The sequence below is a fragment of the Palaemon carinicauda genome, unplaced genomic scaffold (genome assembly GCF_036898095.1).
Source record: "Palaemon carinicauda isolate YSFRI2023 unplaced genomic scaffold, ASM3689809v2 scaffold269, whole genome shotgun sequence".
NCBI classification, from domain to species: domain Eukaryota; kingdom Metazoa; phylum Arthropoda; class Malacostraca; order Decapoda; family Palaemonidae; genus Palaemon; species Palaemon carinicauda.
In genome coordinates, this window is record NW_027170341.1 from 140113 (window position 1) to 166192 (window position 26080).

General features: G+C 42.5%; 1 long non-coding RNA gene across 1 annotated transcript; it reads right to left on the reverse strand.

Annotated features, from left to right (window-relative positions):
* Window positions 1-1139: 1139 nt before the first annotated feature.
* LOC137636301 (uncharacterized) lies at window positions 1140-22320 on the reverse strand. The gene is made up of 4 exons (XR_011043026.1): window positions 20784-22320; window positions 17952-18070; window positions 7217-7443; window positions 1140-3370 (listed from the first exon to the last, which is right to left on the reverse strand). It is a non-coding gene; the product is annotated as an uncharacterized lncRNA (long non-coding RNA).
* Window positions 22321-26080: the final 3760 nt, after the last annotated feature.

The window sequence follows — 26080 nt, forward strand, 5'->3', positions numbered from 1 at the left end:
TTACATTTCAGACCGTGATTCTACGCAGGAAACGTAAAACGCTACACATTAGATGCATAGATTTCAAAGGGAATTTGGAAGGAACGGACTCAGGATGAGAAAAATATATTACTGGCGACTACACTAAGGAATTTATGAGACACGGAATAGTGTGGCTTGTGCCTTCACGAATAGGAATAATTCTACCTTTGCAATTAAAACAAGATTAATAAGAATGCCACCCGAGTGAAGATTTGTTACGGCCATACAAGGAGACAACAGGAATATACTGAAATATAGTAACTGTGTACTTTGTTAACAATTATGAATATAGTTATAAATAAATGGGATAAAGATGGCTGAACAAATTTTTGCATAAAATTGTAGCAGTATATGTAAACATATGGGATATGGGAATAGGTGAATATTTTTACACTTTGGGGATATCTCACAAACCTGCAAGACACTACATAACTTTATATCATCTTTCCAAAATTAAACAAATGCAATGAAAAAAATTTACAAAGGTTTGATTCTACCATCAAATATTTACACTGATTATAACTGGATTCAGAATCTGTTTCTTAATACAGTATTAACATATAAGGGGTTACATAACATCTTTGAGAGAGAGAGAGAGAGAGAGAGAGAGAGAGAGAGAGAGAGAGAGAGAGAGAGAGAGAGAGAGAGAGAGAGAGAGAGAGAGAGAGAGAGAGAATTAATAAAACACAAAAAAATATTTTATTTACCTTAAAATCTAAAAAATAAAACTTATTCAAAGTCAAGTACAAAATAAAATTCACTCCAGTACTTTCTGATCAAAAAATGGAATTAATTTTAACTGCAATATACCTTTTGAAAAGCTTTACAATAGGTTTTACATTTACTGTACATAACAGTTTATATTAAAAAACAAGAGCTTTTCAATTGGAAAATTAAAAATTAGAAAACCACGGCCAATCTACCACATCTGTCAAAATACCAGAGCTTTATATGGCGAACGACGTTAGCCGCTCATAGAAATTGTGGGCCGTTCTACTGGTAACACCAAAGCCTTCGAGGCTAAGACATTCAACAACACAGACCTATCTATCCACCATAACCAGTTCCTACAATTTTAGGAGGTAGCCGACATAAAAAAAAAAAAAAAAAAAAAAAAAAAAAAAAAAAAAAAAAACCATGGGATTATTTTTTGCCTGATAAGGAACTCAGCCACGTTTGACTGGTACTGCTAGGGTGCCAAAATCATCCCCTCCCATCTTCCACCACAAATGAAGGATCATAAAATAAGAGACTATGATTGATATGCTGAGTAAATACTAATGGAAGGTCCTTTAATATAAAGTTGGCAATACTGTACTATAGGAAAACCCTGAAAGGATACACAACTTTGTTTCCAAAAAGACCAAAGATTTTATTGAGTGATAATACTGAGAATATTTGCCCCCATTGCAAGTTTAATGTGTCGTATCAAATTGCTGTGAGTCTTGCTATGTAGAAAGTTTGGTGAACAGCTTCACAGTGGTTGAAATTTAGTAGCGTACTGGATCTAGGAGTCAAGATGCAAGACATGTGTTAACCCTTTTACCCCCGGGGTATTTGGAAATTTCCAACCCTTAACCCCCAAGGGGTTATTTTTTTCCCGGCACATTTTGCAGTTTATTATTTTTAAATTTCTCTAACAGCCTTAATTTTTGTCATAGAGAGGTCATGTTGGTCTCATTCTCTTGGAAAATGCCTGAATTTTCTCAAAAAATTATCAAAAATATAAAAAAAAAATTTTTATAGCATTTTTTTGCAAGGACGTACCGGTACGTCCATGGGGGTAAAGGGATGAGTTTTGTGAAACGTACCAGTACGTCCTTTGGGGGTGAAAGGGTTAAGTAAAATAGGCTAAGATTTATTCATGAATAAATATAGATAAAAGATTTATGACCACAGAGTGACATTGGCAGATTATGGGCAGACGCAGCTGCGCATTCTGTAGTTGGACAGATAGGTGCGGATTTAGCTCCTATGGATGCAAGGCATTCTAGATTAATGGGGTTTGTAGAACAAGCTAAAACAATTCAGCCCTCAAAATCCACATAAAATATCTTGTTAACTCGTTCATTTTACTTTATGAATTTGAAACAATAATCAACCCTTTTACCCCCGGGGTTTTTGGAAATTTCCAACCCTTAAGCCCCAGGGGGTTATTTTTTTCCCAGCACATTTTGCAGTATATTATTTTTAAATTGCTCTAACAGCCTTAATTTTTGTCCTGGAGAGGTCAGGTTGGTCTCATTCTTTTGGAAAATGCCTGAAGTTTCTCGTAAAATTATAAAAAAAAATGTGAAAATATGTAATTAACAGTGTTTTGCAAGAACGTACCGGTACGTCCTTTGGGGGTGAAAGGGTTAATGGGGTTTGTAGAACAAGCTAAAACAATTCAGCCCTCAAAATCCACATAAAATATCTTGTTAACTCGTTCATTTTACTTTATGAATTTGAAACAAAAATTAAAGTATAAAATTGTATAGTAAAGTCTAGAGCTGAGAATTATATGATGAAAATGTTATTGCATTTGGCCTTTAATAATTTAAGCATTATCCCCACTTTTTTTTTTTATGTCTGCTACCCCTCCAAATTGGAGGAAGTCCCTTGATAGATAGATAGATTATCACAGAGATGACCAGAACAAATTTTAGAAGATATAAAATACTGTACATGATTTAACATGGAATTAATAATTGATAAAAAATGATTTAAATAAAAAATTTGGAAGAGATAAAATACTGTAAATGATTTAACATGGAATTACCAATTGATAAAAAATAATTTAAAACAAAAATTTGGAAGAGATAAAATACTGTAAATAATTTAACATGGAATTACTAATTGATAAAAAATGATTTAAAACAAAAATTTGGAAGAGATAAAATACTGTAAATGATTTAACATGGAATTACTAATTGATAAAAAATTAACTAAAAAAAATCTTTACAGTAAAAAAGTTTTGTGATAAAAAAAAATTAATTAAATATGGATTCTAAAAACGTTAAAATCAAGGTGACGAGTTCAAACTTCTGGAAAATTTCGATGTTGATCATGTCTTGAACTGTCCAGCAGAATGCCATGCAAATGTCCCAAAAATTCTTCTTGCAGGGGAAAAAATATTTTTTTTTTCATCTTCTGTAACAGCATTATGAAGCTTCATCTGTGGTGGAAATGTGGGAGGTTGGGCTGTGGCACCCTAGCAGTACCAGCTGAACTCGGTTGAGTCCCTGATTAGGCTGAAGGAATATAGAGAGTAGAGGTCCCCTTTTTGTTTTGTTTCATTGTTGGTGTCGGCTACACCCCAAAATTGGGGGAAGTGCCTTGGTATATGGATAGATGGATCTTCTGTAACCTGAAATGAAATTTCAAATTAATTTCTAGGAACCTCAAATACACAATTTATATGAATAGCATTGTAATTATTACTATGATTATGATCATTCGTTACATCAACCAGACCAGTCCGTTATGTTTCTCGGTGGCCAGAGAGGACCCAACGAGCAATGTTAACCCTTTTACCCCCGGGGTATTTGGAAATTTCCAACCCTTAACCCTCAGGGGGTTATTTTTTTACCAGCACATTTTGCAGTATATATTTTTCTAATTGCTCTAACAGCCTTAATTTTTGTCATAGAGAGGTCAGGTTGGTCTCATTCTCTTGGAAAATACCTGAATTTTCTCAAAATATTTTCAAAAATATTAAAAAAAAAAAAATTTATAGCATTTTTTTGCAAGGACGTACCGGTACGTCCATGGAGGTAAAGGGATGGCTTCTGTGAAACGTACCAGTACGTCCTTTGGGGGTAAAAGGGTTAAGGAGATGAACCAAAATGGTGAACAACAACTTTTTCAGGAAGTAACCAAAACAAGAGAGCAACATAACACTGTAGATTAATCCCTTGCCTAATTGTGATTCACAAATTCCATCAGTACAAAGCCGATATATAAATACTACAAATTTTTAGTACTGTACTGTATTTGTATTTTTCCTAGTAATACAAACTTTTAATTACTCCTATGGCAATTTTTAATGACCAGACAAAACAAAAAGGGTGCTTAACTGATAACTATAATAAGTTACTAAGCAAATCCAATGCTGGGCAGTGCTTTGCTCTGCTGCGAGACAACCTCCCCTCTTCTCTTGGTCATTGCGTTAAGAGGCTGTCTCAAATCTGTATCGCAGACTACTCTTTATATCGTGGGTTTCTGAGGGCCTTTTTTGGCTTACAAAAGCTTAAAATGAGCCATTTCATGCCCTAATAAAGCTTGATATAGTCATTTTTTGCAATACAACAGCTCAATATAGTAATTTTGTGGTTTATAAAGTTTAAATTGGTAATTTTTGGCCTAACAAAAAGCTTAAAATAAGTCCTTTATGGAATTACAAAAGATTAAAATAATTATTCTTGGGCTTATAAAAGTTTTAAGTTATAGATTATAGAAAAAATATGAAAAATTATACATACATACATATACCAAGGCATCTCCCCTAACTTTGGGGGGTAGCCGACATCAAACAAATGAAACAAAAAAGGGGACCTCTCCTTTTTATTATCATAAAAATATTAAAATTTCTGTATCAACTTCGCAGGTTTTCAGTTATCATGGGGATGAACCTGGACTGTAACACCAGAAATAGCCGAGAGATTACTGTACAGCTGGTAGGCAAAGCTAATACACCCTTAACACTCCTCACAGGGGGAATTAGAAAAAACATCATTCTTACAATAGTCATAATCAGTTAATTAAAAAGTAAACAACTACAGATCCACAAGAAAAACCTTAGGGGATGTTTCTCAACCCAACTCATGCACCAGCAATGTCTATTTAATGATACATCCAAGGAAAGAGCGAGGCTTTAAATGGGTCAACACTTTGATCCCTTTAGACACATTGATACATCATGATCCATACTATATTCAACATTGAAGCACTGATGCAGTTTTCAGAAATCGTCAAATATTATTTTTCTCCTATTGTTTGATCATTTGTTTTTTATGTATTGCAAAAGTAAATAGAAGGATTTTTTTTCAAATGACTACAAAATCCACATCAAAGCATGAATAGAAACTTCACATATAGCATAAAAAGTATACTATGGTTCCTCGTAGCTATGGCTCTGGGATATACAGGACTTACAAAGACTTTGCAATTAACCCATTTACCCACAAAGGATGTACTGGTACGTTTCACAAAACTCATCCCTTTACCCCCATGGAAGTACCGGTACGTCCTTGCAAAAAAATGCTATCTAAATTTTATTTTGCATATTTTTGATAATTTTTTGAGAAACTTCAGTCATTTTTGAAGACAATGAGACCAACCTAACCTCTCTATGAAAAAAATTAAGGCTGTTAGAGCAATTTAAAAAAAAATATACTGCAAAATGTGCTTGAAAAATAATAACCCTTGGGGGTTAAGGGTTGGAAATTTCCAAATAGCCTGGGGGTAAAAGGGTTAAAATGGTTGATGACTTTCCATGACAGAGCCCAGCTTGCACCAAAGGCATATCTACCTAACCAACGTAATCTCACCGAAATGGAGAAATATATTTTGAAAAATATGGTAAGTCTCATAGAATGAAGCAGAAAAATAGGTAAACCGTCAAGAGACAGGGAGGCAGCAAAAGGGAAAGCTCTGTGCTAACGAAGGACTGGTTTAGCCGAGGTCCGAAATCGAGGTCACCCATTAATGATCAACGACAAATGATATGCCAGTGGCTACGCATCACAAGACTTGCCTCTGATGAACCCGGCTATCCAAGAATAAACGTTGCATACACCTAATAAGACGTTGAATCGTTAGAAGCTCGACGAAAGTTCCTGCGAGAGTCCTTCCTATAAGACTTCTTTCCCCATCCTCTAGTACATTATAACCAGGCAGGGAAGTTTCAGAAAGAAAACATAGTACCTGAACGAACAGCAGGAGACTGAAAGAGATAACTCCCGAAGAGCTCTCCTAGCATTATCGGAGGAGTCCTGTATACCATCCTCAACAATGATAATTAGGAGTCCTTCAAAGATCTCTTCTTCTTTGCCCCTAAATGACCCAGCTGGGAAGGGGGCCACATATGACACACATCACAAAGTGACTCCCACAACAGGAATTATATCATTTTTATAATTATTACTAGGTAAGCTACTAACCTAGTTGCTAAACCAAGATGCTATAAACCCAACGGCTCCAACAGAGAAAAATAGCCCAGTCAGGAAAGAAAATAAATAAATTACATGTAATGAGCAATTAAAATAAAATATTTAAGAAAAGTAACATTTAAATACATTTTTCATATATAAACTATAAAAACTTTAAAATAACAAGAGGAAGAGAAATAAGATAGAATAGTGAGCCCGATTGTACCCTCAAGCTAGAGAACTCTACCCCAAGACAGTGGAAGACCATGGTACAGAAGCTATGGCATTACTGGTTTGATTTTAGTGTCCTTCTCCTTGATGAGCTGCTTGCCATAGCTAGAGAGTCTCTTCTACCCATATCAAGAGACAAGTAGCCACTGAACAATTACAGTGTAATAGTTAAACCCTTGAGCGAAGAATTGTTTGGTAATCTCAGTGTTGTCAGGTGTACGAGGACAGAAAAGAATAGGCCAGACTATTCAGTGTATTTGTACTCAAAAGAAAATATGCCCCTTAAGTACTGTAATTGCACTTTAAATGTATATCATACTACAGCACTAAATGTACTGTACTTTATTGTAATAATATAGTATACAGTATTGCATTAAAATCCTATACAGGCAATATCAACCCTTTTACCCCCAGGCTATTTGGAAATTCCCAACTCTTAACCCCCAGGGGTTATTTTTTTTCAAGCACATTTTGCAGTATATATTTTTTAAATTGCTCTAACAGCCTTAATTTTTGTCAGAGAGAGGTCAGGTATGTCTCATTCTCTTGGAAAATGCCTGAAGTTTCTCAAGAAAGTGTCAAAAATATTAAAAAAAAAAATTTAAATAGCAGTTTTTTGCAAGGATGTACCGGTACGTCCATGGGGGTAAAGGGATGAGTTTTGTGAAACGTACCAGTATGTCCTTTGGGGGTAAAAGGGTTAATATCCCCACCTATTTCTCTCTCATGTATGTATATGCCTTTTATTACGCTGCACTGCACTAAACAGTCCAGAATAAAAATACAAGTCCTTTTTGGGATTATAAAAGACTAAAATAATTATTCTTGTTTACCTTCGGGAAGAAATGCTTCTCTTGGTCTCGGCATTCAGATGCTACCACTCAGCCTTGAGTCTCGCCTTTAGACTGAAAGGAGTCGATATTTCCTCCTCGTTGGAACTTTCTTTGCTCATAAAAAGTTACGAGCTTATTTGTCCTCAGGCAGAGCTGAGACCTCCCCCTTGGAACGTGGTTCGGGTCCTCAGGTCTCTGAAGGGCTGTAGTAAAAACAGGATACTGTCCTGATGATGAAAATAAAAATAACAGTAAAATTGTCCAGTACAACGATGATGATGATGATGATAATATTAATAGAGTAATAATAAAGCTAATGAGAAACCATACCATACAAAAACTTTATTACCTAAACCTCCAAACTATTTAGTACTCGTATATAATACCTATACTGTATAAAGATATTACTTATGAAAATCATTAAAAGAGGCTTTAAAATATACAGTAAATGATTAAATATTTGATAATATAAAATGTTTAATAAATACAATTGAAATATAACAAATTTGGAAATAATTTGTATTTTTCCTAACATACAAAACTTGAGCTATTTATAAGGTACTACTTTCGGCAACGCTGAAAACCAGCCAAGACAATTTTAGTGAGGGATAACTACCCCATCCGCTTGTTAGCGGGAGGAGGTTGGGGAAGACTGGATACCCCGCTCACTCACACCTGTTGGTTGAGTAACCACTTTTGCTTTCTGGCAGGACTTCTAGGAGGACAGGGTGGCAGGCCAATTTGTATAAATACCTCCAGATTTGTGTTGGGAAAAAATACAAATTATTTCCAAATTTGTTATTTGTTCCGACACAGATACAAACCTACGCTATTTATATGGTGACTTACTCTTAGGAGGAAGTTCTACCAACTGGCCTTGGTCATGACCCGGGGTTCCCTCTAACTGATCTTTGATCTAATTAGTAGGAACCCTACCCTCGCTAAAATCAAATTAGTTACAAGGTAACTCAATGACAGCAGCCTGCAGAAGCTTGTGTGAGAGACTTGTGGCTTGTCTTTATGTAAGAACTCGAGGATAAGCATGAGTTCTAAGACATATCCAATACCCTCCCTCATGAGGTATTGGTGACGTAACAAAGTATTTATTCATACTCAGGATGCACAAGGGAAATGAAACTTACCTGCAGAGGGGTGAGGTCAGCTGCGTTTCGGTCTTGCGGAGCTGTTTCCCCAGGGGGGGAGAAGGTGAAAGAAAGAAGGGAGCCAGACATTCTTTTCATTCACCCCAGACTATCCCGGGTAACTTCAGCCCTCAACCCTCTGCTACTTGTCCATCAAAGAGCCTGAGGCACTAGATCACTTGTTGTGCGACCACCACAGGACCAACGGAAAAGTTTTCCATGCTCCTGTGGGTTACGTCTTTCAAGTAGTGGGCTGTGAAGGTCGTCTGACATTTCCACACGCCCGCTTGCAATACCTTTGCCACAGAAAATTCTTTCTGAACGCCAGTGATGTTGCAATGCCTCTGATGTCATGAGCTCTGGGTCGGTTGGACAGAGGAGGGTCTGGATATAGAGCGTATTCAATTACTTTCTTTATCCAGGAGGAAATGGTATTCTTCGTGGCCCTCGTCTTGGACCTTCCCGATGCTGACAAAAAGTGCTTGTACACGGGGGCGAGCTTTTGCTGTTCTTTTTAAGTACCACCTCAGATTCCTTACTGGACATTGTAACAGTTGGTCTGGATCTTTGGTTACAGAACAAAGACACTCTATCCAAAATGGGCCGAACCTGGAGTCCGGCACACCCGGATTTTGAGTCTTAGCTACAAACTCAGGGACGTAGTTGAGGATTACTTCCCCCCGTCTCCTAGAGTGGGAGACATCAGCAGATAGACCATGAAGTTCGCTGATTCTCTTGGCCAAAGCCAGAGTGAGCATGAACACAGTCTTCCACGTGACGTGGGGATTGGAGGCCTGGTGTAGTGGTTCATAGGGGAAGCCCTTCAGAGACCTGAGGACCCCAACCATGTTCCAAGGGGCAGGTCTTAGCTCTGCCGGGGGACAAGTAAGCTCATAACTGCGTATGAGCAAAAAAAGCTCCAATGAGGAGGAAATATCGACTCCTTTCAGTCTAAAGGTGAGACTCAAGGTTGAGCGGTAGCATCTGACTGCCGAGACCGAGAGAAGCATTTTTTCCTGTAAGTATAGAAGAAACTACGCTTTAGTTAGAACAGAGGCATTGAGGGGAGAGATACCCCTTCCACGACACCAACCACAGAAAACTGACTACTTCACCTGGTAGACTGCCTCTGTGGATCTCCTGAGGTGTCCAGCCATTCTTTTTGCAACCGGTTGCAAAAACCCTCTCTGTGTGAGGAGGTGCTGGATAGTCTCCAGGCGTGAAGTCGAAGCGATGCTATGGCTTTGTGGAAGATGTTGGCATGTGGTTGTTTGAGGTGATCTTGCTATGGAGGGAGCTCCCTCAGGATCTCCGTGAGGAGATGCAGAAGGTCCGGGAACCATTCTCCGTGATGCCATAGCAGAGCTATGAGGGTCATTTGCAAGTTGTTGCTTGCTCGTACCTGGTTGAGGACTTTTCTCATCAGACAGAACGGGGGAAACGCGTAAGCGTCCAGGTTTATCCACCGTTGTTGGAAAGCCTCTTGCCAAAGAGCTTGGGAATCCGGGACTGGGGAGCAGTACAACGGGAGCCTGAAACTCGGGGCCGTTGCGAACAGATCCACAGTCGGGGAACCCCACAAAGTCAGGACTTTATTGGCTATCAGAGGATTCAAAGACCACTCGGTGCCAACTATCTGAGTCTCTCCTCTCAGCTTGTCCGCTAGCATATTCCGCTTGCCCGGAATGAAGAGAGCTGATAAGTCACAGAGTTGTCCTCTGCCCATCTGGGTATCTCTACTGCAAGAAGGCACAGCTGCTGCGAAAAGGTACCGCCCTGTTTGCTTAGATAAGCTATTACCGTGGCGTTGTCGCTTATCATCACCATGGAGTGCCCCGCCAGGACCTGGTGGAACTTTTTGAGGGCCAGAAAGGCTGCCCTCATCTCTAAGAGATTTATGTGCTGATACCTTTCTGATTCAGACCATTGGCCGCAGATGTAATGGTGCAGCACGTGAGCCCCCCACCCTTCTTTTGATGCATCCGAAAAAAGCGTCAATTCCGGGGGAGACGAGAAGATCGACCCCTTTGCAGAGGTTCGGCTCAACAAGCCACCATCTGAGGTCCGACAGTTCCTCTAGCCCTATGCGGACTAGGTGATCCCGGGAATCGGACTGTTGGTTCCACTGGGATTTTAGTCGCCACTGGAGGTATCTCATCCTGAGGCGACTGTTAGGGACCAGTCGGGTCAGGGAAGAGAGGTGACCGAGAAGGCAAAGCCAATACTGCGCCGGGAGCTCTTCCCAGCTGAGGAAGACCTGTGCTATCTCCCTCAATCTCTAGATCCTTTCGTCTGATGGAAACGCTTTGTGCCTTAGTGTGTCTAATCGCATGCCTAGGTACACCAGTTCTTGAGAGGGGAGAAGGTGAAACTTCTCGAGGTTTACCACGATCCCCAGATCCTGGCAAAACCTTAGAAGCTCGTCTAGGCGGCGGAGAAGGGCCGCCTCTGAGTCTGCCAGAATCAGCCAGTCGCCCAAGTACCCTGAACTGGTAATGCTTCCGATTAAACATAAATCTCAGATACTTCCTGGAAGACGGGTGAATTGGGATCTGGAAGTAAGCGTCCTTTAGATCTAGAATGCACACAAAGTCCTGATGTCTTATCGCCTGTCTGACTGTGTCGGTCGTCTCAATCCTGAAAGGTGTCTGTTCGACAAACCTGTTTAAGACCGAGAAGTCAATGACTGGTCTCCCGTCTCCAGACGCCTTTTTCACAAGAAAGAGTAGACTGTAAAAGCCTGGGGACCTGTTGAGGACCTCCTGGAGAGCGTCCTTCTCCAACATGGACTGGACTTCTGCCCTTAGGGCAAACTCCTGTGCGGATCCCTTCACACAGGAGTTCGATGGAATCGGCACTCGAGTCAGTAGAGGGAGAGAGAGTGTGAACGGGATACGATACCCTGAACGAATCACCTCGACCGTCCAGGGTTCGACCCCGTGGTGAAGACACCTCTGCCAACGGCTTTACAGGCATCCCACTCCAGGTGGGCAAATGGGAGGATTACCTGTCCTAATGGGACCGGCCTCGGCCAGATCCCTTCTTACCCTTTCCTCCAAGAAAGGACATTTTGCTGTGAAAGGCCTGCTTCACACACTTTTTACCCGGCTGTTTTGGGCCTCCAGCTCTTTTCGGTTGGAGGTTTTGCTGTGCTTTCCGCTGTGGCTGAGAGGGGTAACGTCTAGCTGTTAAGACCTTTTAGTTGAGGGAGTCCTAGTTGGACTTCCTCCACCTCTCTGCCACCCGCTCGACATCCTCGGGATGGAACAAAAGAGTTGCCCTCGAAAGGAGCATTTCTGTCTCTCTACTTCGGCCTGAAGATGTCTATGGAACTTGCCTAAGACGGCATCTCTCCTCTTCAGGATAGTGTTGGTCAAAAGGTCCACTACCTGATGGGAGAGGAATTCGATGGCCCGAGTGCCAGACAATAGGAAAGTCTCCAAAGACTTCCTGGAGGACTCCCGAGACAGGTCCTTAGACTGCATCAGTTGTCCTAAGGATCCAAACCAGAAGTCCAGCCATGAAGCAGCCTGCATGGGAGGCCGAAAAGGAGACTGGAAGTCCCCTAAGTTTTTCGAAGGGTGTGGCCTTCGAAAGTGCTTCCATAGAGTGGTCGAGAGAGAGCGTTGGAAGAGATTCCCCGAAGATCTCGTAGCACCTCCTCTGAAACACATACTGAGGTACGAGCTTGGAGGAAGAGCTGGAGAGGAGAGAGGAGGTGGAACCAGATGCCTGGGATACTGCCTTCTGTTTTTCACTCTTCAACCCCTTTGACCAGGGCAAAGCTGCACTGGTCCTCTGAGGTTTCTGAGTGCTGTAGAAATAGTCAAGGACAGTTACTTTTCCATCCAGAGGGGCTGCCGATGGATCTGGTTGTCCACTGATGGAACGGATGCAGGCTAGGACCTGCCAGAGGGCATGTTCCGTCTCCTTCCTCTCATCCTACGTAAGCTTAGGGCTAACGGCTGCTGGCAGAGCGTCGTCCTCGAGATCGCTCTGCCCTTCCACGTTCGAGCTCTCAACCATAGGAGCCTGGAGTGGGTCGAAGTCGTCAACTGGATAGACTGGGGATAGGGAGACTGGCGAGGAGGTTCTCGCTTCCGGCTGCCTGGGAGGCTTTGAGGAAGGAAGCCTGGCCGAGGATTTGGGGATGGTGAACAAATCCTTCGGTTCCCTCCCACGAGTCCGGAAGTTCTCTGTCCCCAGGGGCCTAGAGGGCTCCGTCGGCTTACGGGTGGAATGTAAGTCCGTTGCATTATGGGGTGAGCCCTGTCCGGTTGCAGGTCGCGCTTCCTTAGGCACTATCTCGACTGGTGAGGGACAGAAGGAGTCGCCATAGGAAATAACCCTATCCTCCTTGGAGGGGCGAAGGATGAATCCATTTCCTTTTCCCCTTTGGTCTGGCCTGTGGCGTCTTGAACTGCTGGGGGCTACCCTGAGGTTCTTGCCAAATCTCCTCCAGAGGTCTTTTGCGAGGGGATGACTGTTTCCCCTTGCCAGAAGGACCAGCATGTGCAGAATCTTCTGAACTCCTAGGGCAGAGGGAGGAGAGGACCCTGGGAAGAGAGGAGGTGATATGGGGATCTTAAGTGTGTTACCTAAGGACTGGGAGCGGGGAACGACTCCTTTCATGGCTTGGTACATTACAATGAATAAGGCGCTAAGCCACAGGGGGTCACGGGCTCCAGAGGAACTAAGGGGGAGGTCCTTATGAAGGCACTGCTGCCTGGGTTTAGGAACCTGGGCAGGTTTCCTAACCCTCTCGTCTGAGGGAGGCTTCCCTACAGGCAAGATTGGCACAGGCCTACCCTTAGGGATAGGATCTGGGCTCGGTCGCGCAGGCGACTGTTGTCTCTGTTGAGGCCTAAGAGGATTGAGAGACTGATTGTGAGTGCCAAGATGGTCGCGTGCCGAACTGTTGGTAGGAGGAAGGGTGCTCGTGTGCACGCCCTTCCTGATTGCGCGCACCTTGTACCTTCTTTTCGCTTGTGGTGCGGCACAGAATGTTCGCACATATGGCGCGCCATATGCGCTCGAGAGCTCTCAGGTTGGTGAGAGAACTCACTGCTATGCTCACCCGTAGGTTCGCGATAGCTTGTGTTGTGTGAGCACAAACGATCGACATAACGAGAGTTTGAAAAATCTGTCATAAAAAGATTGACCATGGTTACGAGAACTCGAAATTTCAGCGTGAACTGTGTAGCGCGAACCCCAAGGATCAACGCAACGAGCAACCGAAGTTTCTCTGTCAAGAGACCCCGAAGGGTCAACGTGACTAAGGGTACGAGGGACCAAAGGCCCAACGTGGCCTGTGTTGCGAGACCCCGAAGAGTCAGCGCAATGAGAAACCGAAGTTTCCCAGTCACGAAACACCGAAGTGTTAGCGTGACTATAAAGTTACGAGAGCCCAAAGGTTCAGCGTAACTCAGGTTACAAGACCCCGAAGGGTCAACGTAACGAGGAACCGAGGTTCATCTGTCACGAGACCCAGAAGGGTCAGTGTGACTGACGGCACAAGAACCCGGAGGTTCAACGTTAGCATCGTTACGAGAGCCCGAAGGTTTATTGCGATGGAGACCGGAAGGACTCCTGCTGTCATGAGAACCCGCAGAATCAACATGACGAGAGCCCGAAGGCTCACAATCACGCCAGCCCAAAGGGTGATTGTCAAGAGACCCCGAAGAGTCAACGTGAGGAGAACCAGCAGGTTCAAAAAGACGTCTCCTCACAGCACGAGGAGGAGAACGTCCGGGGTGGAGAGGGGTTACCCACCCCTCCACTCTACGAACATCAGGAGAGGAACATTCAACAGACTCTGCCCGAGGAGGAGACTGATCGAGGTCTGCATATAATTCCTCCGCAGGGGAGGAGAATTCACCAGGAGGAGGACTACGCTTATAACAAGGTTCTCGTTCCGCCCCTGGAGGAGAACCAAAAGCGTAAGGAGATTGCCGATGTAAAGAGGCAATCTTCTCTTGCGAACGAGAGATATGTTCCCCCGAAGAGGAAGCTTGCCTTGGAGAGAGCCCTGCCACCGCCCCTAGTGGGTTAGCTAACTCCTCGGTGTCAGAACCAGACTCTCGGCCTGACCGACGTGCAACAATGCCTGCACCCACAAGAGGAGGATCAACCTCCGCAGAGAAAAGAGATGACTGCCTTCTCTCTGCTCCCCTTCGGAGGAGTTCGAGGAGAACTTCCTTCGAAGGGAGGCCATCGACGCCCAGCGATGGCCACAAAGACACAAGCCCTGCGCTACTGCTCGGCCGTGCCCCGGAAGGGCCTGGTCGAGAATTAGCTTCAGGCAGACTTGGGCGTAGAGGAAGCAGAAGCTCCCGATTCCTTCGATTTTGAGAAGACCCCGAAAGTAAAGATTCGTGCTTAGACTTCTTCTTACATGCAAACCTCTCCAACTGGGAGGCAGGCCACTCCCTGCACTCGGAACAGGTGTTGTCCCGCGAACACTAACGTCCCCAGCAAGCCAGGCATAAAGGGTAAGGGTCCGTCTCCACGGACGACATGAAGGTACAGTAGACTCCCGGGATACGGCGTCCCCAGCTTACGTTTTTTTCACGTTACAGTGTGGACTACAATGTTTTTTCGTCCTATCGTTACGACATTTTTTCCACCTTACGGCATCGAATTCCAAAACTCAAACTTGGCGGTTTTTACGCGTACGACTGTGCGAGTCACTAGCCTACCACCACACTCATACGTCACTAAGAAACTGGTCTGCTATTGGTCGGCGTCACTAAGATGCCGATACGCTATTGGCCGAAATCCCTCTCACAATGCCTGAGAGAGATGCTGCCTCTCTCTCTTTGTTAAATGCGCATTCAGTTCAGAATCTCGTGCGTTTCATAAAGACTTGATCTCGTGTAAGTGCTTGCGATATCGTATTTTTTGTGCATTTTAGTGCTTAATTCTAACTTTAATTCGTTAGCCATGGGTCACAAGATTGCTAGTGATGTTAAAGGGAGAAGTAAGAAGATAATTACTATGGAAACGAAGCTGGAGATAATAAAGAAATACGAAGAAGGCATGCGCATCGTTACCCTCGCTAGTATGTATGGCCGTAACCAGTCTACGATTGGTACAATTATCAAGAACAAGGAAGCCATTAAAGCAAGTAAGTCTTCTAAAGGCATAACTGTCCTTGCCAGTGGAAGGACCTCAATCAACGACGCGATGTTGAGACTCCTCCTACTATGGATTAAAGAGAAGGAAATCGCTGGTGATACACTCATGCAATCTGTAATTTCGCACAGCGAGCGCCATCTTCAATCTCGTGGAAGCCCAGAGAGACGGCGGAGACGAAGGAACGTCGCAGCAAGCCCCAAGAGTTCAAGGCTTCTCATGGGTGGTTTGATCGTTTTAGGAAGAGTACTGGTATTCGCTCAGTCATCAGGCATGGAGAGGCAGCCAGTTCTGACAAGAAAGCAGCAGAAGAATTCCTCAAGAAGTTTGAGAAAGTAATTTTCAGAGAAGGCTACATTCCTCAGCAAGTGTTTAACTGTGATGAAACTGGCCTTTTCTGGAAGAAAATGCCCAGTCGTACATATATCACGGCTGAAGAAAAGAAACTTCCTGGCCATAAACCGATGAAGGACAGACTTACGCTCGCATTTTGTGCAAATGCCAGTGGGGACTTGAAAATTAAGCCCCTACTGGTATACCACTCAGAGAATCCTCGTGCCTTCAAGGCACAAAATATCACGAAGGAGAGGCTCACGGTATTTTGGAAGTCTAATGCCAATGCCTGGGTCACGAGGACCATATTTATAGAGTGGATAAACGTCTGCTTCGGTCCTGCTGTCAAGAACTTTTTAGAAGAGAACAATCTCCCGCTCCTGGTACTGGACAATGCCCCTGCTCACCCTCCTGGCCTTGAGGACATCATTCATCCTGACTTCTCCATCAAGGTTTTCTATCTGCCACCAAACACCACTCCTCTCCTCCAGCCTATGGACCAGCAAGTGATTGCCAACTTTAAGAAGCTTTACACTAAGTATCTGCTCAAAAGATGCTTCGAAGTGACCGAAAGCACTCAACTCACCCTCCGTGAATTTTGGAAGGGGCATTTTGACATCGTTCAATGCCTGAAGATGATCAACAAAGCTTGAAATGAGGTTTCATGGCACACCTTGAACTCCTCAAGGAAGAAACTGTGGCCAGCTGCTGTGGCAGAACGAGACTTTGAAGGTTTCGATCCCTCAACCGAAGACAATGATCCTGCCCCTGAGAGTGATGTTGAGGAAATAATTTCAATCGGGAGGTCCAAGGGGCTTGTTGTCGATGAGGCTGACGTCCATAACCTTATCGAGGAGCACAGGGAGGAGCTTACGACTGAAGACTTGAAGGAGTTGGAGGCAATGCAGTAGACCATCATTCAAGAAGAGCAGCTCTAGTGGTGGTGAGGACGGGGGGCGGGAGACTGAAGAAACGACATCGGCAAAAATAAGAGAGGCTATCGGTTAGTATGAAAACCTTACGAGTTTCATTGAAAAAAAAAACATCCAGAAAAACTTCACACAGGTCGTCTTATGGAGAGTGTTAATGACAAGTGTATGAGTCATTTTAGAAATATGTTGAGGAATCGTCAGAAACAGCCTTCTTTGGATAGATATTTCTCCAAAAGAGTAGTGTCGGAAAGCAAAGATGATAATAGTGATTCTATTAAAAAAGCTAAAAAAAAGGAGTAATTTTTTTAAGTTCTAAAAAAAAAAAAAATGAAAAAAAATTTCAAAAGACAAAAACAATAAAGAAAAGCATTTTTAATTCTAAGTGTTTAATAGTAAGAATAAATTTATTATTAAGTGTACATAACATAATTAGCATCGATACGTTTTTATATCTACCGTCTCCTCCACCCTCTGCCTCCACCCACTAACCAGCTCAAGTCACGTCACTCCAAAGGCAAATAAAATTTAATTTTTCCTTTACAGTAAAGTACAGTATATAATTTTTATTTATACCTGTAATGTTATCTAATTATATACTATACAGTACATGTATATTATATATAAGTAAACTGTAGTACAGTGCTTACTATACTATTTTGTTACGTACTAATTTTCAAGGTTTTTACCTGGGGTTTTGCACGCATTAATTTTTCTATTGTCCGCCACACGACATTTTCACCATACGATACCAACTCCGGAACGGATTAATGTCGTATGGCAGGGGCCTACTGTACCGCAGTGGCGGCCCTCAATACCTGGACATGTCCGCATAGCGGGACAATAACCAAACACACACCAAAGAAAAAGGAATAGTAATAAAGTCAAGGCAGTTTGTTTTAATGGTAGGGAGAGACGGTACGTTTGCACTCTACCGAGCCGAAAGTAAAAGTGGTTACTCAACCGACAGGTGTGAGTGAGCGGGATAGCCAGTCTAGTGTATGATTATACAGTAAATAAAAATTTCTCAGGTAGAATTTATATAAAATATATGATAAATCGCTTATTTGTTCCGGTAAAATTGTATACTTCTTTTTTTAGGAGAAATACCTACCAATATATATCATTAAAGGATATTAGATACATGCAACTCAACAGGAGAGAATGTATATCAATGGAAAACCAAGACAAACTTACCAAATGATATGACCAATCCCAGAAACTTTGGCATGTCCAACATACATTCCAAATGATGTGCCCAGTCCACTACACTTTTCACTATTCCTGAAGCAAATTCAATCCACAACGCTCCAAACCTAGAGGGAGAGTTAATACAGTTTAGTGGAGCAAGGAGCACAGGCATGTCATATTCGAACTCACCGGGTACAGAGAAAAAAGGGAGGAGATATGGATGGCTACTAGCTAAAGAACTATCCCAAAAATTCTAAAATGTTCTGAATCCAGTGGTTATGCCACCTCACAAAATGCATCTATTAATTAAAATAAATAAGGTGTGTTCCACACATGAACTAATAAAAAATAATATTATTAAATAAACAAGATAACAAAAAGGATAAAAAAATTGGTGTAGAAATAATCAATGATGCAAATCTCTTGAAGAAAGGAAGGTGGAACGACATTGATAAAATAAAGACGAGCACACGATAACTTATGGTAAAAGGAGAATTCCAGCCGTAAGAAGAAAAGGATAGAAATCCCAATGTGGGTGGCACGGAAAAAGAGGAACATACCTTGTGAGAGGAATATAACCTAAAACTTATCACAGCAGAGGAAAACAAAGTGCTGGAGTAGAAAAACAGAAGAGGGAAGACTTACGTAACGACTGAAAAGGAAAACGTATGCAACAAATGATAATACAGAAATTACTGGTATACTAGAAGAGGTGGAAAGGATGAGGAGATAAAGGCAGAAAAGCAGTAAAAAATGAACATGAAATCAATACAGGAATATAATAGATAACTCTTCTAAAGAGGTTAGTGAATTTCCTTAAATGGTTGATGTTACTGCCCTGGAATCTTCAGGACTGACTAAAAATTTGCTAAGACCAGCTGGAGAATCAGTCTGGAAAAAGATCAAAATAAACTAGAGCATCATGAGGGAAAAGATAGGAGCATAAACATGACAAATTTGGAAATAATTTGTTTTCCTAACTATACAAACATCGAGCTCTTTATACAGGATATCATATTGATGAAAGCTGAAACTAGTCAAAAGACTTTATAGCGAGGTATAGCTACCCTCCGTTAACTACCAGGGTGGTAGCGACGGGTAGACCAGCCACCACGCTCACACAATCGAAGCTTGCTGACGTGAACTGAATGTTGGGTGATCAGTGAAACGGTTAAATGGGCTGAAAGGAGGAAACATTTAGAATCCCTCTCTCACACTGCCGACAAACTGGAATTAGGTATCAGTGAATGAAAGCTCGTGTCCAACTGAATGGCAAGCTGATCGGGCAGTGATAAAAACCTAAAGAACTAAGCTTTTCCACACCAAATACAGGTAGTTCTTGACTTACGACCTATGCGACTTATGACAGTTCGACTTTATATATTTTTTCTTCGGGGTGATGAAGTCAAGTCTATCAGAAATAGTACGGTAATGGCAAAAATATTTCCTTGGAAACAATCTTTTTTTCTTGTATAAAATTAAACTGATTTTTTTTTCTTGCATAAAATTAAACTGATTTATCTTGGTAAATTAGTATTTTCTTTTATTGATAATACAGTCAAACCTCAAGCTACGAAAGAATCGGCTTACAAAATTTTTACTTTACACGACTCAGGTCACGAAAAATGTTTCGGTAAACGAAAGGTGGTACAGAGCGGGAGCCCGACCGTATTCGAGACGGAATTTAAAATTTGCGCGACGCCAGCCAGTAAACTTGCTACCATCCTCCTGCGTTCCCATTGGTTATCTCTCTACTTGGATGCTAGTTACCACCATGAGATCCTGCTCTCCTGTTGGTCGGCATCTACGGTACTGTATCCCATTGTGCATCTACGCATTGGCGTTCCTGTCTTTTCATTCTGGTAGCGGTATCGTGCGCATTGACTTAATGTTTGTGATTTGGGTTTTGTAACAATTTTACAGTACGTACTGTTATCGTGTGTGATACTTGCAATACATTATTACCCATGGGTCCCAAGAAAGCTGATGCCAAGGGAAAGAAGAGGACGATGCTTTCCATGCTTGTCGCTGATGCCAAGGGAAAGAAGAGGACGATGCTTTCCATGCTTGTCGCTGATGCCAAGGGAAAGAAGAGGACGATGCTTTCCATGCTTGTCGCTGATGCTAAGGGAAAGAAGAGGACGATGCTTTCCATGGAGATGAGGATGGAAATAATCAAGAAATACGAGGCTGGCCTGCGGTCAAGTATGCTCGCGAAGGAATAAGGCCGAAATCCGTCTATGATAGGAATGATCCAGAAGCAGAAAGAAGCTATCAAAGCAGCAACACCTTCTAAGGGCGTGACTTTATTCCAGCAAGAGGAGCCACATTCACGATGAGATGGAGAGACTGCTTCTTGTCTGGATAAAGGACAAAGAAATGGCTGGAGACACTATCACTGGAGCGATAATCTGCCAGAAAGCCAGCGTCATTTTCAGTGATCTCGTGCTTGCTCAGGCCGAAGCCGACACAGAAAGGGTCAATAACCAAACACACACCAAAGAAAAAGGAATAGTAATAAAGTCAAGGCAGTTTGTTTTAATGGGAGAGAGAGAGACGGTACGTTTGCACTCTACCGAGCCAAAAGTAAAAGTGGTTACTCAACCGACAGGTGTGAGTGAGCGGGATAGCCAGTCTAGTGTATGATTATACAGTAAATAAAAATTTCTCAGGTAGAATTTATATAAAATATATGATAAATCGCTTATTTGTTCCGGTAAAATTGTATACTTCTTTTTTAGGAGAAATTCCTACCAATATATATCATTAAAGGATATTAGATACATGCAACTCAACAGGAGAGAATTATGTATCAATGGAAAACCAAGACAAACTTACCAAATGACATGGCCAATCCCAGAAACTTTGGCATGTCCAACATACATTCCACATGATGTGCCCTGTCTACTACACTTTTCACTATATTCCTGAAGCAAATTCAATCCACAACGCTCCAAACCTAGAGGGAGAGTTAATAGAGTTTAGTGGAGCAAGGAGCACAGGCATGTCATATTCGAACTCACCGGGTACAGAGAAAAAAGGGAGGAGATATGGATGGCTAGTAGCTAAAGAACTATCCCAAAAATTCTAAAATGTTCTGAATCCAGTGGTTATGCCACCTCACAAAATGCATCTCCTAATTAGAATAAATAAGGTGTGTTCCACACATGAACAAATCACAAATATTAATAAATAAACAAGATAACAAAAAGGATAAAAAAATTGGTTTAAAAAAAATTAATGATGCAAATCTCTAGAAGAAAGGAAGGTGGAACGACATTGATAAAATAAAGACGAGCACACGATAACTTATGGTAAAAGGAGAATTCCAGCCGTAAGAAGAAAAGGATGGAAATCCCAATGTGGGTGGCACGGAAAAAGAGGAACATACCTTGTGAGAGGAATATAACCTAAAACTTATCACAGCAGAGGAAACCAAAGTGCTGGAGTAGAAAAACAGAAGAGGGAAGACATACGTAACGACTGAAAAGGAAAACGTATGCAACAAATGATAATACAGAAATTACTGGTATACTAGAAGAGGTGGAAAGGATGAGGAGATAAAGGCAGAAAAGCAGTAAAAAATGAACATGAAATCAATACAGGAATATAATAGATAACTCTTCTAAAGAGGTTAGTGAATTTCCTTAAATGGTTGATGTTACTGCCCTGGAATCTTCAGGACTGACAAAAAATTTGCTAAGACCAGCTGGAGAACCAGTCTGGAAAAAGATCAAAATAAACTAGAGCATCATGAGGGAAAAGATAGGAGCATAAACATGACAAATTTGGAAATAATTTGTGTTTTCCTAACTATACAAACATCGAGCTCTTTATACAGGATTTCATATTGATGAAAGCTGAAACTAGTCAAAAGACTTTATAGCGAGGTATAGCTACCCTCCGTTAACTACCAGGGTGGTAGCGACGGGTAAACCAGCCACCACGCTCACACAGCCGAAGCTTGCTGACGTCAACTGAATGTTGGGTGATCAGTGAAACTGTTAGATGGGCTAAAAGGAGGAAACATTTAGAATCCCTCTCTCACACTGCCGACAAACTGGAATTAGGTATCAGTGAATGAAAGCTCGTGTCCAACTGAATGGCAAGCTGATCGGGCAGTGATAAAAACCTAAAGAACTAAGCTTTTCCACACCAAATACAGGTAGTTCTTGACTTACGACCTATGCGACTTATGACAGTTCGACTTTATATATTTTTTCTTCGGGGTGATGAAGTCAAGTCTATCAGAAATAGTACGGCAATGGCAAAAATATTTCCTTGGAAACAATCTTTTTTCTTGTATAAAATTAAACCGATTCTTTTTCTTGTATAAAATTAAACTGATTTATCTTGGTAAATTAGTATTTTCTTTTATTGATAATACAGTCAAACCTCAAGCTACGAAAGAATCGGCTTACAATATTTTTACTTTACACGACTCAGGTCACGAAAAATGTTTCGGTAAACGAAAGGTGGTACAGAGCGGGAGCCCGACCGTATTCGAGATGGAATTTAAAATTTGCGCGACGCCAGCCAGTAAACTTGCTACCATCCTCCTGCGTTCCCATTGGTTATCTCTCTACTTGGATGCTAGTTACCACCATGAGATCCTGCTCTCCTGTTGGTCGGCATCTACGGTACTATACCCCATTGTGCATCTACGCATTGGCGTTCCTGTCTTTTCATTCCGGTAGCGGTATCGTGCGCATTGACTTAATGTTTGTGATTTGGGTTTTGTAACAATTTTACAGTACGTACTGTTATCGTGTGTGATACTTGCAATACATTATTAGCCATGGGTCCCAAGAAAGTCGCTGATGCCAAGGGAAAGAATGAATGATTTAAAGTTTTCAGGCATCCTGACATCTAAGGTCATTGACGCCGGTAACATTTAATTTATGTATACAAAAATAAAAAATGAAACAAAATAAAAAATTAAAGAGTATTCAATTAAAATCATAAAAATTGAATGTCATAAAAGTTAAATATTTTTCAGAAGACCTGCTTCAGAAATAAATCTAAAAATGCCACTTGCATGGTAGGACACATCATTTCCAAGAATCTTGGCAAGGATGAACTTGCCACCCTCACCTCGAGCCTCAAACAAATATCTATTCCGCAAGTTGTTATAATTGGGGCATTCGGTCAACAAATGCCTTACTGTTAGAGGTACCAAACAGTTGTCACAATACGGTTGGTGTTGGCCCTTCAGCAGAAACTCGTGTGTCAACCGAGTGTGACCAATACGGAGACGACAAAGAGACGTCTCCCATTTTCGGGGCATCATATTATACCTCCAAGGAGATATGTTATTTGTTACTTCCCTCATTTTATTGCCATCTTGACTATCCCATTGCTGTTGCCATTTATTGCAAACCAATTTCTTGATGTCAGGTAAGAAATCATTACAGGGAATGGGATACCTTCTTGGCAGCAACTCGGATGCAGCCTCCTTAACCAGTGAATCTGCCTTCTCATTCCCAGACACACCTACATGTGCTGGAACCCCAAAAAATCTAACCATTAAACCTCTCCATCCAATAATAAAAAGCCATGCTAAAATCTTTAAAACTAGAGGGTTGCTAGAATTAAAAACTTCTAGAGCTTGAAGACACTCCTTGCATCACTAAAAATTGTAAAATTACCCTCCTTCTCCAACGCTATTTTCTCAAAAGCGGTTAATAAGCCATACAGTTTAGCAGTAAATATGGAAGCTGTTAGAGGAAGTGCACCTCTACAATTAAAACCATTACTATGTACTCCAAATCCAACGCCAGCATCAGATTTGGAGCCATCAGTATAGATAAAAGTTGATCCTCTATGTTCTTTAACATGTTCATTAAATAGGGACCTGGCTTCCAGGTCTGTCATATTCTTCTTAACTCCAATAAAGTATTACAAAAAGATACGTCAGGTAATTTCCATGGAGGCGTTGATGATACCTTGAATGGAAGTAACTTACTTCTAATTATATCCAGACTGTTTAATAATTGTTTCACCCGAAAGCCATAGGGTTGAGGAGATTTTGGGTGCATCTCAAAGTATGTTGGGTGCCTCACAAGGCTTGCAGTCTGAAAGACTGAAGAATTAGGGAGTCTTTGCAATCTAAACCAAGGTTGAGGGAGTTGTTGAATGACCTCTGCTAAATCATCATATAAAATATCATCATTTGGAGGTAAGTACAGAGAGCATATTGGAGCGTGCGCTGGAGACCATTGGTGCCCGCGCGCGCACGGGAGACTGTTGGCGCGCGCAAGAGAAGGTAGTGCTAGTAGGTTGGCAGGTCAGCTGGCAGGACGAGCAGTGGCAGGACGATCAGGAACTGGGATGTGCCCTTGAGAAGGGCGAGCATCCACAGATGGGGACCATAAAAAGGTCCGCGTTAGAGTCCAGGACCGAAGTCCAAAGGACTACAATGCAGTGCAAGGTTGCACTGGTAGATTGGTAGGTCCTGGTAGGTCTGCTTGATCCTCCGAAGAGGTGTCTCTATGAGTGGCCTCTCTCGCGAACGAGAGAGGTGAATACTTCGTAGAAGAGACTTGAAGACACCCATGATGACGCCCATTGAGGCCCGGTGGATCAGCAAGCTGACCTTTAACAGTAGCGATCCTTCCAAGAGGAATCTCTATGAGTGGCCTCTCGTTCGAACACTTCCTAGAAGAGACTAGAAGACGCCCATTGAGGGCTGCTGGATTAGCAAGCTGACCTTTAACAGTAGCGATCCTTCCAAGAGGAATCTCTATGAGTGGCCTCTCGCGAACGAGAGAGGTGAATACTTCGTAGAAGAGACTTGAAGACACCCATGATGACGCCCATTGAGGCCCGGTGGATCAGCAAGCTGACCTTTAACAGTAGCGATCCTTCCAAGAGGAATCTCTAGGAGTGGCCTCTCGTTCGAACACTTCCTAGAAGAGACTAGAAGACGCCCATTGAGGGCTGCTGGATTAGCAAGCTGACCTTTAACAGTAGCGATCCTTCCAAGAGGAATCTCTATGAGTGGCCTCTCGCGAACGAGAGAGGTGAATACTTCGTAGAAGAGACTTGAAGACACCCATGATGACGCCCATTGAGGCCCGGTGGATCAGCAAGCTGACCTTTAACAGTAGCGATCCTTCCAAGAGGAATCTCTAGGAGTGGCCTCTCGTTCGAACACTTCCTAGAAGAGACTAGAAGACGCCCATTGAGGGCTGCTGGATTAGCAAGCTGACCTTTAACAGTAGCGATCCTTCCAAGAGGAATCTCTATGAGTGGCCTCTCGCGAACGAGAGAGGTGAATACTTCGTAGAAGAGACTTGAAGACACCCATGATGACGCCCATTGAGGCCCGGTGGATCAGCAAGCTGACCTTTAACAGTAGCGATCCTTCCAAGAGGAATCTCTATGAGTGGCCTCTCGTTCGAACACTTCCTAGAAGAGACTAGAAGACGCCCATGATGACACCCATTGAGGGCCGGTGGATCAGCAAGCTGACCTTTAACAGTAGCGATCCTCCCATAGTGGCCTCTCTCGGGAACGAGAGAGGTGAACACTTCGTAGAAGAGACTAGAAGATGCCCATTGAGGGCCGGTGGATCAGCAAGCTGACCTTTAACTAAGCACTTCGTAGAAGAGACGTGCTCCGCCCCTGAAGGAAGAGAAACTCAGTAAGGAGGGAGAGAAGTCTGGGCGAAGGCAGCAACAGCAGTCGGAGACGATGAATTTATCAAGATGTGGGAAGTTCTCCCTCTGAAGGAAGAAACAACCTCACACCTGGGGAGGAAACTTCCCTCGGAAGGATAGTTGTCCAACCCCTGGAGGCGAACCTCCTTTAGTGTTCTAAGATGATCTGAAGTGCTGGTCATGTTGTCAGGGAAGTACTTCTAAGAGAAGAGATGACGCCCATGACGACGTCCTTTGAGGGACGGCAGAGACAGCAGATTCCCCGGCCATGAACAGAACAGCTCTGCTTCGTCGGCACTCTCAGTCTAAGAAAAACTGCAGTTAACTGGGAAAAAATAAAACTAATAATATAACCAATTCCCTAGGGAGGAACTCTGAAGAGGAACCCTGAGGGAACAACATAAAATAAGTATTGTGCCGACAAAAAATCAATTGTGTAACAAATTGCCCAGGGAGGAACTCCGAAGAGGAACC